We start from the raw sequence: 12,016 nt of genomic DNA, 5'->3' as shown, positions 1-12,016 counted from the left end.
CACTTATTAATTATTGGCTTTTTTATTCAGGCTATGACCCCAACATTCAATTATAATGCCTAATATGTTATAGGCACATAATAACTGAGAAATGAATGGATGGTGAAATTTGATATTATGCAAAGGTGGCTGAAAACAGGAAACCATTATAAACTTCTGAATTGAGTTATGACATGATGAGAGTTGTGTTCTAGGAAGACTGTACCATTACTATAGATGAAGTGAGAAATGCACTCCTCTTTCAACACAATAACTACTTTCTTCCTCTTGGAAGACTTCCATGATAATCAGTGTTTTTCATGCAGTTAAACACAATTATATAGTGTGGGCAGTGAAACCCATAGATATATAAATCTGTGAAGGTACCGAATTAATGAAAAACAGTGAACTCTCATCCAGTTTTATTCCTAGTGAGAGTGCTAATTATGTAAATGAACGATGTCAGATCACATATGACAATAGAACTCAGACTTAGAAGCCCAGGAAGCTGCGCCAGACCTTTGAAGCAACTGGCCCAGAATAGTCAGGACTGGTCAATGACCCCCAACTTTCCTATTTTTGCCACTACTTCCAAATCAGGACCAACCAGAGAAAGCCAGGTATGTTCTTGAAACCATCAGGTAGTATGCTCTGCTTCTAGGTAGTTTACCTTCATCTTCCCTATGCCAACAACTTCCAATACGAGCATGTCTGATGCTCTTCCTTCTTTTTCTTACTATAAGCTTTCCTGCTCCCTGCCTGCTTCTGCATCTTTGCCAAACATAGGAGATGATGACTGACTCCCTTGGCACAGCAAACTCTGAATAAAATAGTCTCTGTTCTTATATGGGTGATCTTCATTTCTTTCTACACCAGAAATAAAACGGTCCATGGGAAGCTGACCTAAGGTAGTTAGGGTTGACTACAACAAACACCATCCTGGGCAATGGGGACATTCTTGACAACTGGGGAAGCTACTTTATCTCAGTTGCCTTATATATTTCAGTAGAGTTGGTGGTAAAAAGTTCTAGTGCATAAATCTTAACTCAGTTGTCACAGATCCAAATCATAGTTCCAAGTATGTCAATAGAATAAATCAGGGAAAGCATTCTTTTATTAACTGCTACCCAATGTTTCATCCCCTAGAAGTTCTGCCTTTTGGTTGGTGTTAAGTTCTGTTGATTTGTCAATTAATAAGATTTTAGATTTTTTTTTCTTCTCTGTCATGTTGTCACTTACCCTTGCCCATGTTTTCATCTAAGTGATCCTTGTGAGCCTCTTTGCACTTTAAATCATTTCGTACTCTAAGCTTATGTTGATCTTCCCCTAACTTCCATCATTAGTAATTTCCTCAAGAACTTAACTCTATCTGTAAACTTTTTTTGAAGAATTTTTGTATTTATTTTCGTGAAGGAGGGGCAAAGGGAGAGAAAGAGAGAAGGAAACTCAAGCAGACTCCAGGCCATGTGTGGCACCAGATGCAAGGCTCGATCTCATGACACTGAGATCATAACCTGAGCAGGAACAAAGAGTTGGACGCTTAACCGACTACACCACCCGGCACTCACATCTGCAAGCTTGAATTGGCATTTGTGCCCTCCATCACATGGCTTCCTTAACTAAACTAGCACCTGTGTCCTCCTGTTCTCCTCTACGTTCTGGACTCCTATCCATGTCGTGTTGATTCCATATTTATGTCTTTGGTTGTTCTGTGGCTTGTTCTGCAATGCCTTCTTCGTTCCTTTCTGTGTATCCCCACTTAAACCACTCTCTAACTATGGCTTTGTCTCTCAGTAGTCTAATCTCTTATACTACATCCTTCCATGGTAACCTTGCTCATGCTGTGAACTTAGTTTTTCTGTAAGATTCTAGACTGGAGTTGACCCTAAGTGAAGCTGTAGGAGATTTGGGAGGCAGAGACTAAAGCAGTAGTCATTATACTTGGAAAGTTGTCATTGGTTAGAGGCAGTGTATACAGATGCTAAGACGCCAGCAGTTTCCGGTTCATACCTGCATTTCTCCACTCTGCTTTTAGCTCTTCCTAACTGCCTGCCCTATTGACCAACAGCAGCCCCAGGCCCACCACCAGCTGGTTTGCTGTAAGCTCCTAGAGGCAGTGGCCCCAAAAAGCTAACAATTCTCCATAGTAGATACAACAGCCTCCTTTACAGTATTGGTCCAGCCAAACATACCTCAGTCCTAGATTCACTTGTGATTTAGGAACAAAATACTAGAATCTTTTCTCATGTACCCACTACATCTCAGACCTGGCCATATACTATCTGATCTTTTTCTTCCACATTCTCACTGAATTCTTATGACTTTGGGGGTCAAAATCTGATTTTTTTTTTTCAGATTTTCTTTATTTATTTGACAGACAGAGATCACAAGTAGGCAGAGAGAGAGAGAAGGAAGCAGGTCCCCACCAAGCAGAGACCCCAATACAGTGCTCAATCCCAGGACCCCGAGATCATGACCTGAGCCAAAGGCAGAGGCCTCAACCCACTGAGCCACCCCGGTGACCCAGAAATTATGTGTTTTATTTTAGAGAAGAATATAATTGTTTGAAAAGTAACTTACTTAAAAGTATCTTGACATGAAAAATATAGAATTATAAAATTATGGTTCTGAATATGCTGAACTCTCACAATCTGAGATTTCCAGAGGAAAGATTCTTCCAATATTTTTAATATGAAAGTTTTAGGATATGTCCCTATTGATTTTCTAAATGTTCATAATATTTTATTCCTTCCATTTCTATTTTTATTAAGCAATTATTTTCAAAACCTAGAGACAAATGCCTTTGCTTACATCACATATTTATTTTTATAATGCATGAAAAATCACACATATGATGTATAAAACTTTAGGATATATTATCATTTCTGCAGACTTAACAGTAATGTCTCATTGCTCTGTGATAGCTAGATGTGAAATGTATAATTTTTATATGATTAAAAATGATTTGCCATCTTGATAATCTAGAGATCTTCTACCTGTTGTATCTTTAAAAACAAAAATCATTTATTTTCAGGGAGGGAGAGGGTGAGATAGAGAAGGGGGGAGGGGCAGAGGGAGTCTCAGGCAGACTTCTGCTGAGTGCAGAGTCCAAAGCAAAGCTCCATCCCAGGACCCTGAGATCATGACCTGAGCTGAGATCAAGAGTCAGTGGCTTAACCAGCTGAGCCACACAGGTGCCCCTCAACTGCTGCACCTTTTAAAAAGGATTCTATCTTGGTTTACAGTAATTAAAAAATTCCTCTTATATTTTTAGTTGGATTTAAATGCGAAAGTTTGAGACTAGGGGTAGAGACTAATGTCTTTAGAAGATCTTGATTCTGCCAATACTATATTATATTGAGCTGTGTCAAAACAGATCAAAGAAAGTGGAGAGAGAGATAATCCCTTGTAAATATAATGATAAAATTATCTGTAAATATAAATGAGAACTGAATATTCAAACTAATTGTGTTCATATATTATAGATACTCAAACCATCACCATTTTCTCCATGAATAAACAGCAGGTTTTATTATTGTTCTTCTTACCCAAATTATCTAGGCTATTTTTAATCTTCCACTTTAATCTTCTAGGGTAGGCGTGGTCATACAGGAGGTATACATACACGCTGCCAAGTGAATATTCCAGCTTTATTCTACTGCCAAGATACAATTTGTAACAAACCTGCTGATATGATTTTGCATTCTCTGCAGAAATCACTCTGTGGTAAACCAGTTTTTTGGCCACAGCAGTATCCCCTGCTAAGAGCTAAATAAGCCATAGTATTGAGAAGCCAGGCTGGAATTTAGCTGTTTAATTGTTTTCATGTGTTTGCATTAGCATGGGTATGAACACTGAGAAGTCAACATAGGAAGACTGGAGTTGGAATCTGGGTCTTGTTCTCATAGAGCTAAAGCTAAAATGTCCCCTAAGCCTCTGTTTCTCAGGGAAATATATTCGGTTACTTTTGAAGAAAAGTAAAGTTATTTTAAGGAAAGACGCTCTCTAGTCCAGTTATACTTCTACTTCCTTCTCTTTTCTCTTGGCATTTCCTAGAACCTTGCAAGAATCCAAGTAAATTAATGCTAAACTTTTACTACCAAAAAACAGCTTTCAGAGCTACTCATGTGACGTGCACTTTATATTCTTGCTTCTATCTCCCAAATCTACTTTATGAGATAAGGATATTATACCGTATACTATTTTTCAAACAGCTTTATTGGGGTATGATCAATAATCAAAGAACTGCATGTATTTAACACATGTAATTCAGTGGGTTTGAATACCCAAACACCTGTGCAAGCATCAATACAATCACGGTAACAAAGGCTCAAGAGAAGGAATTTGCTAAAGATCCCAGAGATAATAGGTGAGTCAGTAGGGATTTGAACACTGGTCTTTCTGACTTCAAAATTTATGCACCTTTCATTGCAATGCTGCCAAGTTATACTTTCACCTGGACTGATGTTTATGTATTGACATAGACTCGCTAGAGTTGTTAACATGGAAGACCTAGATTTTCTCCATCGAAAATTAAGACAAACACACTTATGAAACACAACTTTTGGAACTGGGCTGTCCAAAAAATCCAGAGTGTGTTCATTCAATTCAAGCAAAAGACACTTTACTCAGATATAGAGATAAGGAAATTCACACTGATGATTATGTCTTTTCCTCAGTTGTAAAGGCACATGGGACATTGTACGAATAGCAGGAGTGAATCAAGAAGGCCTGCTTTCCCAAATTGCCACAGAATCACACATCATACTTTGTGTGATGGATGGGTCATTCTTTCTAGGGGATATGATATCATCTTATTAATACCTCTTTTAAAGCAGGAGTGAGTTATAAACATGTGTATATATGGTATTAGATGTATTAAACTGCTTATTACACTTTATTTTCATATATTTGTCTTTCTCCTAATTATGTGCTTATGGTAATATGTACTGACATTTGGAGGTGTTGTAATCACTGAAAATATAATCTTTCTTAAGTTTCCAGCATGTTGACATACATGTGAGGGGTTAAAGTTAAATTGAAAAAAACCCCAAAAAACCAACCTGATTCCTTTCCAATAAAAAAATAACAATTTTCACTTGGACAATTTGGTCACTATAAAAGATGTTTTGAAAAAAATATATAAAAATGAGCTTTAACACCACAAACCAGATGACTTCTGCCGTTATTTGGTGGATTGATAAAGCTATTTAAAAGAAAACCTTACAAATGGTGCTGCATGTGTGAAAAATGAATGGAGAAATAAATGTTTGATATTTTGTACTATCTATTGTAGAGGAATTAAGGTGTGCATAGCAATATAGTCTAGCATTTCATAGGTGAAGAATAACAAAACAATTGTATTCATATATAGACATTTTCAAGAAAAAAGTTTTCCTTTTAAAGTATATACTGAAAACCTAATTTCATATAGTAATCAGGGTTATATCTCCACAATTTTGAAGTCATGGTTAAAAACAAACAAACGGACAAACAAACTCCCCAAATACTGGTTACCAAGTGTTAAATGACTTGCTTTCCCTCTAGCCCTAATTGGGATCCTATTTCAATGGCTGATGGTTTATTTTACTTCTTGCTTAAAATAGCTAGACAAAGAGACCTTACAGAACAAAGCCTAAAAGTATTATTATGTAGCAGATTGTATTTTTGAAAAAAGAAAATGGTTGTAAAATAACTCCCTAGCCTCATGCACTTTCAGAACCCATAAAAATTCTAATTAAAAAAAAAAAAAGTCTAATTCTCTCCCTTCCCTTGAATTTGGGTTGGATTGCAACTACTTGACTAACAGAATGTAGTTGAGGTGACTTTGCTTGATACGAGCTAAGAACACACCAGAAGCTTCTATTTGGTTCTCATGGGATGATTGTTCAGGGTGAAGTCAGATTATGTAAACTGACCAATCCCTGTACCCGCCCTCCCCCATACACATGTGTTGTGAGGAAATCCAAATTAGCTACATGCAGAGAGCAGAGAGAAATATTGAATCTGCATGGAGAGAGATCTATGTCCAGCCATCTTAGTTGTTCCACCTCTGAATTGTTCCAGTCTAGCTACTGGGTACTGTATGCAAATGAGTGATTGTGCCAGAACCATGAGCCAATCCCTTTCTGAATTCCTGACCCATAATCATGAAAGATAATAAAATGATTGTTGTTGTCTTAAGCAACTACATTTTGGGGTGATTTATTATGCAGCAATAGATAATTGGAGCAGAATTTGATGCAGAAATGGAGTGCTGACATGATAAAAACATAATGTGGACACAATCCTTTAGGAAGAGACTGTTAAGTGAAATCCTGAAGCACCTAGAGAGGTTGTTACTGAAAGCTGGAAGGAACTCAAGGAGAGTGTTAGCAAAAGCCTAAAGGGCTTCAAGAAGTCTGTCTGTGAGGACTTAAAGCAAAGTGAGGAAAACATAATTGGAAGCTGAAGAAAAGGGGATCCTCGTTCCCTTTGTTATGGACTGGCAGCAAGTTTAGTGAAACCCTTGCCTATGTAAATGTGGAACGCAGACTGTGTGGCTGATGAACTCAATGATCTGGTATTTCTTGCTGCCTAAACTACAATGAAAATGGACCGATGAACTAATGAACTAATTATTTAGTTTTGAATGGAATTCACAGAAAATTCAAAGGATTCAGAGCAGTCTTTGTAGAAAGCAAATTGTTCTCAAATTTAAAAAGGGCTTTAAGGGATGCCTGGGTGGTTCAGTTGGTTGTGTCCAACTCATGATTTTGGCTCAGGTCGTGATCTCAGTGTCCTGGGATTGAACCCTGTGTTGGGCTCTATGATGGGTGTGGAGCCTGCTTAAGGTTCTCTCTCTCCCTCTCCTCTCCCCTCCCCCCAATCTCTTTCTCTCTCTTAAAAAAAGAGAAAAAAAAAGAGAGAAAGATGATTTAGGATAAAGATCTAAGGGATAGAGATAGGGCTATTCTTTCTAAGACCCCAGAAAGTTCTAAGGCATCATATAGCACATGCAATACATGAGATTCCCTCAAGCCAAAAACACCCAGATGAGGCCTCCCTAAATCTTTGACCCATAGAAGCCATGGGAAATAACAAATTGATTGCTATTTTAAGCCATTTCAATTTGGAGTGATTTTTTCTTTGTCAAAATAGACAACCAGGACATATTCAAAAGATAAGAATAATGTATAAATAATAGGTATTCATTTTTTAAAGATTTTTGTTTATTTATTTGATAGAGATCACAAGCAGGAAGAGAGGCAGGCAGAGATAGAGAGGGGGAAGCAGGCTCCCCACCGAGCAGAGAGCCCAATGTAGGGCTTGATCCCAGGACCCCAAGATCATGACCTGAGCCAAAGGCAGAGGCCTCAACCCACTGAGCCACCCAGGTGCCCCAACAGGTACTCATTTTTAATTTAAATTAAAATTTTTTTTTTAAATTTTAATTTTTAAAAATGAGTTTGCCACTGGGAAGTAGGACAAACATTATTCAGGTATGTGGATATTAAATAAATGTAACATGCCTTATTTTACTTAAGAAATAAAAAGTTGGAGCAAAAATAAAAGCATATTTAAAGTTTAAATCACATTTTTTAAGTGTTGAATCATACATTCATTCTTTTCTATATTCCTTCATCATGAAATCAGAATTGGAATATTTTAGGCCAGGGAATTGCTTTCACACTATAGGTGTTGCAATATCTGACACCCTTTTTAGAAAGACAAGTGTTATAGACAGGGAGCCCATAAAAGTTCATTTTAATTAAGCACTTAATTTTCACCCAGAAGTGAAAGTTTCCACATGTAAGTAAAGTTTCTCACTATGTGGGCGTTCACAATGACTTGTTGAGAAAATTGATTCTAACTTTCACATAAATCTAAAATTGTAATTCTACATAAAATTAAAAATGAAAGGTGACTGGGGAGCCTGGGTGGCTCAGTGGGTTAAAGCCTCTGCCTTTGGCTCAGGTCATGATCTTGGGGTCCTGGGATAGAGCCCCGCATCAGGCTTTCTGTTCGGAGGGAAGCCTGCTTCCTCCTCTCTCTCTGCCTGCCTCTCTGCCTACTTGTGATCTCTCTCTGTGTTAAATAAATAAATAAAATCTTAAAATAAAAAAAAAAGAAAGGTGACAGACATTTTGCCTTTCATTGATGATAGATACATATTGATTTAAATATAGCAATTTAGGGGCATTGGAGTGGCTCAGTTGGTTAAGTGTCTGCCTTTGGCTCAGGTCATGATCCCAGGGTTCTGGGATGGAGCTCCGCATCAGGCTTCCTCCTTGGCCAGGAGTTTGCTTCTCCCTCTGCCTGACTCTCCTGGCTTGTGCTTGCTCTCTCTCACTCTTTCTCTCTCTCAATAAATAAATAAATAAATAAGCAAATAAATAAAGCAATTTAAAGAAATTCTACTGATGAAATTCATATGGGGTGTGTAGTTGAACTTTGCAAAGGGATAATGTGGTAGGACATCATAATATTCCAAATTTTCTATAAGCTTCTTTTTTCTTCCCCAACCCTCCCCACCTCACCTTCCTTCTTTCCTCCTTCCTCTCTTTTTTCTTCTTCCTTCTTCTGTGATTTTGTTTTTTAGAGATTTTATTTATTTAATCAGCAGAGAGAGAGCACACGCACAAGCAGGTGGAGCAGAGGCAGAGGGAGAAGCAGGCTCCCCGCTGAGCAAGGAGCCGGATGCAGGACTGGATCGCAGGACCCTGGGATCATGACCTGAGCCGAAGGCAGACCCTTAACTGATGGAGCCACCCCGGTATCACCCTCCATCTGTGAGTACAAAGATAGTCAAAATTGTTTCTTTTTTCTTTGGTCCCTTTTTCATTTATATCTATATAATGTGTTTAGCCTATTTGCTTGTTTATTTAAGAAGAAAACCCTTCACTATGTTAAAAATGGGTGACCTAGGTAATTATTTCTGACTTCAGGAAGTTCACACTTTATTATAGTAAAAAGTCATGTACTGAGCTCATCGCAGTATCCTCAGACACTTACATACAAGTAAAATGAGTGGTTTGCTTGAGACCACAGAGATGAGAGTGATTAATATTTTGGAGTGAAAGTGTGGTTTAAGCAGTGATATGCTAGATTTGACGTGTACTGATGTGGGGATGAGTTTTATGGAAGAGATGTGTTTTGAATTGAGCTTTAAACGATAGGTAGAAGAGTTTTTTGTCAGGTTACAAGGGAGAACAGGCTGGGGAAGGGTACCAGGTGATAATCAGGGCGACTATTTACTGGGCACTAGCTGTGGGCTAGGTATTTGCTAAGTCAGCACTTACATACACTATCAGATCCATTCTTGAAGGGTTCTGCAAGGTAAGTTTAAGAAAACAGAGTATTTCTCTTATCACCATTTTGCATAGCCTGCTACTTTCTGAAATTATATATAAACTCTTCTGGCAGGAACAAACTCATTTTTTAGGCAAACTCACTGATAAATCCTCGATATTATACAATCTGTTGGCCCTTTAAGATATTTTGTATTAAGATATTATATTCAGAATATTAAATTCCAAGAGAGCAGTGAGTGATAAGGTTGACATAGCTAACACATAAAGTTGATTGAAGTTGTGACCTGCCCAGTGTTTTGGACCGACAAATTTGAGTGGACTGCAAGGGGAAGGCATTAGACAAAGTCAGCTGCCAGAAACAGACTGAGAGAAGAGTTTCACAGCATATTTAGCCAATAAAGAGATTAATATGTAGAATACACAAGGAACTTCTGCAAAGCAACAAGGATAAGACAGGAAAGCTAATCTAAGTGGGCACAATGCACAAATAAGCAATTCCCAGAAGGAGAAATCTCAAATGACCAGTGACTATGAAAAAGAGATGCAAAAATGCTCCTTGCAGATCCTGCACTGAAGGAGAAGCAGGCAGGTAACATTGTCTTCCTCCTGCGACTCTCCCAGCAGGTTCTCTCTGGGCACAAACTCTTAAGGAAAAACTGATAGCGCCAGTTGCAGAAGAGGCAGTCATCCCAAACAATATCACTGTACTGGGTATTGGACAAGTTGGAATGGTGTGTTCCATCAGCATTCTGGAAAAGTCCCTGGCTGATGAACTTGCCCTTGTGGATGTTTTGGAAGATGAACTTGAAGGAGAAATGATGGATCTGTAACATGGGAGCTTATTTCTTCAGACACCTAAAACTGTGGCAGATAAAGATTACTCTGTGACTGCCAATTGATTGTGGCGGTGACTGCGGGAGTCTGCCAGCAGGGGGGAGAGTGCCGGCTCAATCTGGTGCAGAGGAATGCTAATGTCTACAAATTCATTATTCTGCAGATAGTCAAGTATAGTCTTGACAGCATCATAATTGTGGTTTCCAATCCAGTGGATATTCTCACACATGTTACCTGCAAACTAAGTGGACTACCCAAGAACTGTGTGATTGGAAGTGGGTGTAATCTGGATTCTGCTAGATTTTGCTATTTTAAGGCTGAAAAACTAGGCATTCATCCCAGCAGCTGCCATGGATGTATTTTGGGAGAACATGGTGATTCAATTGTGGCTGTGTGGAGTGGAGTGAATATGGTAGATGTTTCTCTTCAGGAACTGAATCCAGAAATGGGAACAGATGGCAGTGAGAATCGGAAGGAAGTGTATAAGGTGGTGATGGAAAGTGCCTAAGAAGTCATCAGGCTAAAAGGATATACCAACTGGGCTATTGAATTAAGTGTGGCTGATCTCATTGAATCCATGTTGGAGAATTTATCCGGGATTCATCCAGTGTCAACAATGGCGAAGGGGATATATGGCATTCAGAATGAAGTCTTTCTGAGCTTTCTGTGTAATCTGAACACTTGGGGCTTAACCAGTGTGATTACAGAAGCAGAAGGATGATGAGGTTGCCCAGCTCAAGAAAAGTGCAGGTATCTTATGGGACGTCAAGAAAGATGTAAAAGATCTGTGAATCCTGGCTTTTAGGCTGTAGAAATTTAAAACTACAATGTAATTAATTGTGAGCCTTTAGTTTTTCATCCATATACATGGATCATAGTTTGCTCTTATTTTCCTAAATATGTGAATCTGGGCTCACAGAATCAAAGCTGATGCTTGGTTTAATGCTTGCAATATGAGCCCTTAAACAAATAAAATTAACTATTGTAGTGTGCTTTAAAAAAAAAGTAAAAAAAATAAAGAGATGCAAAACTTTACTAGAGAAAGCCCCCCGCAAATGCAAATTAAATAACCTAGCCTTCAGCAACTCAGAAAAGTATGTCACAATTTTGGTTAAACTAACACTTGGTGCTTATATTATTGTGATTATGTGAACATTATTCATATCTATGATTATATCTCATTTGATTTATGGCTTTTAAAAACATTTATTAAGGCATGATAAACAATACAAGGACACATTTAAAGTAGAAAATTTGATAAGATGTTACATAAGTTTATACCAGTGAAACTATCACCATAATCAAGATAATGGACATACCCATCACCCTGAAAATTTCCTGTGTCCCTTTGGTGTCTTTCTGTACTACCATCACCTGATAGGCAAACGCTAATATGCCTTTTGTTGTGGAGATTAGTTTTCATTTTTAAGAATTTTGCATAATCAAATCATGGAGCATTAGTCTTTTTCTGTCTAGCTTCTTTCACTTATTTTGAGATTTTATAATTATTTTGAGATTTATTCTTGTTGTTGCAAATAATAAGTTTATTTTTATTGCTAAATTTATTCCACTGTATGGATATACTACCATTTATTTATCTATTCAATTATTACTGGGTGTTTGGATCATTTCTAGTTTTTGGTTATTACAAATAAAAATGTTATGAATATTCATGTCTGAATCTTTGTATGATCATATGTTTCATTTCTCTTGGCTGGTTAGCTAGGGGTGGAATGGTTGTATTATATGGCAGGCACATGTTTGACTTTTTTTTTTTTTTAAGATTTTATTTATTTGACACAGAGAGAGAGATCACAGTAGGCAGAGAGTCAGGCAGAGAGAGAGTGGGAGGCAGGCTCCCTGACAAGTGGAGAACCTGACGCAGGGCTTGATTCCAGGACCCTGAGATC

The 12,016-nt window shown here is 37.9% G+C and overlaps 1 pseudogene; it reads left to right on the top strand.

Annotated features, from left to right (window-relative positions):
* Positions 1–452: 452 nt before the first annotated feature.
* On the top strand, positions 453–10,897 carry LOC101689286 (annotated as a pseudogene).
* Positions 10,898–12,016: the final 1,119 nt, after the last annotated feature.

The sequence above is a fragment of the Mustela putorius genome, unplaced genomic scaffold (assembly GCF_011764305.1).
Source record: "Mustela putorius furo isolate JIRA1106 unplaced genomic scaffold, ASM1176430v1.1 tig00003866_pilon_pilon_pilon, whole genome shotgun sequence".
Classification (NCBI taxonomy): Eukaryota; Metazoa; Chordata; class Mammalia; order Carnivora; family Mustelidae; genus Mustela; species Mustela putorius.
This window is presented reverse-complemented; position numbering and strand designations above follow the sequence as displayed.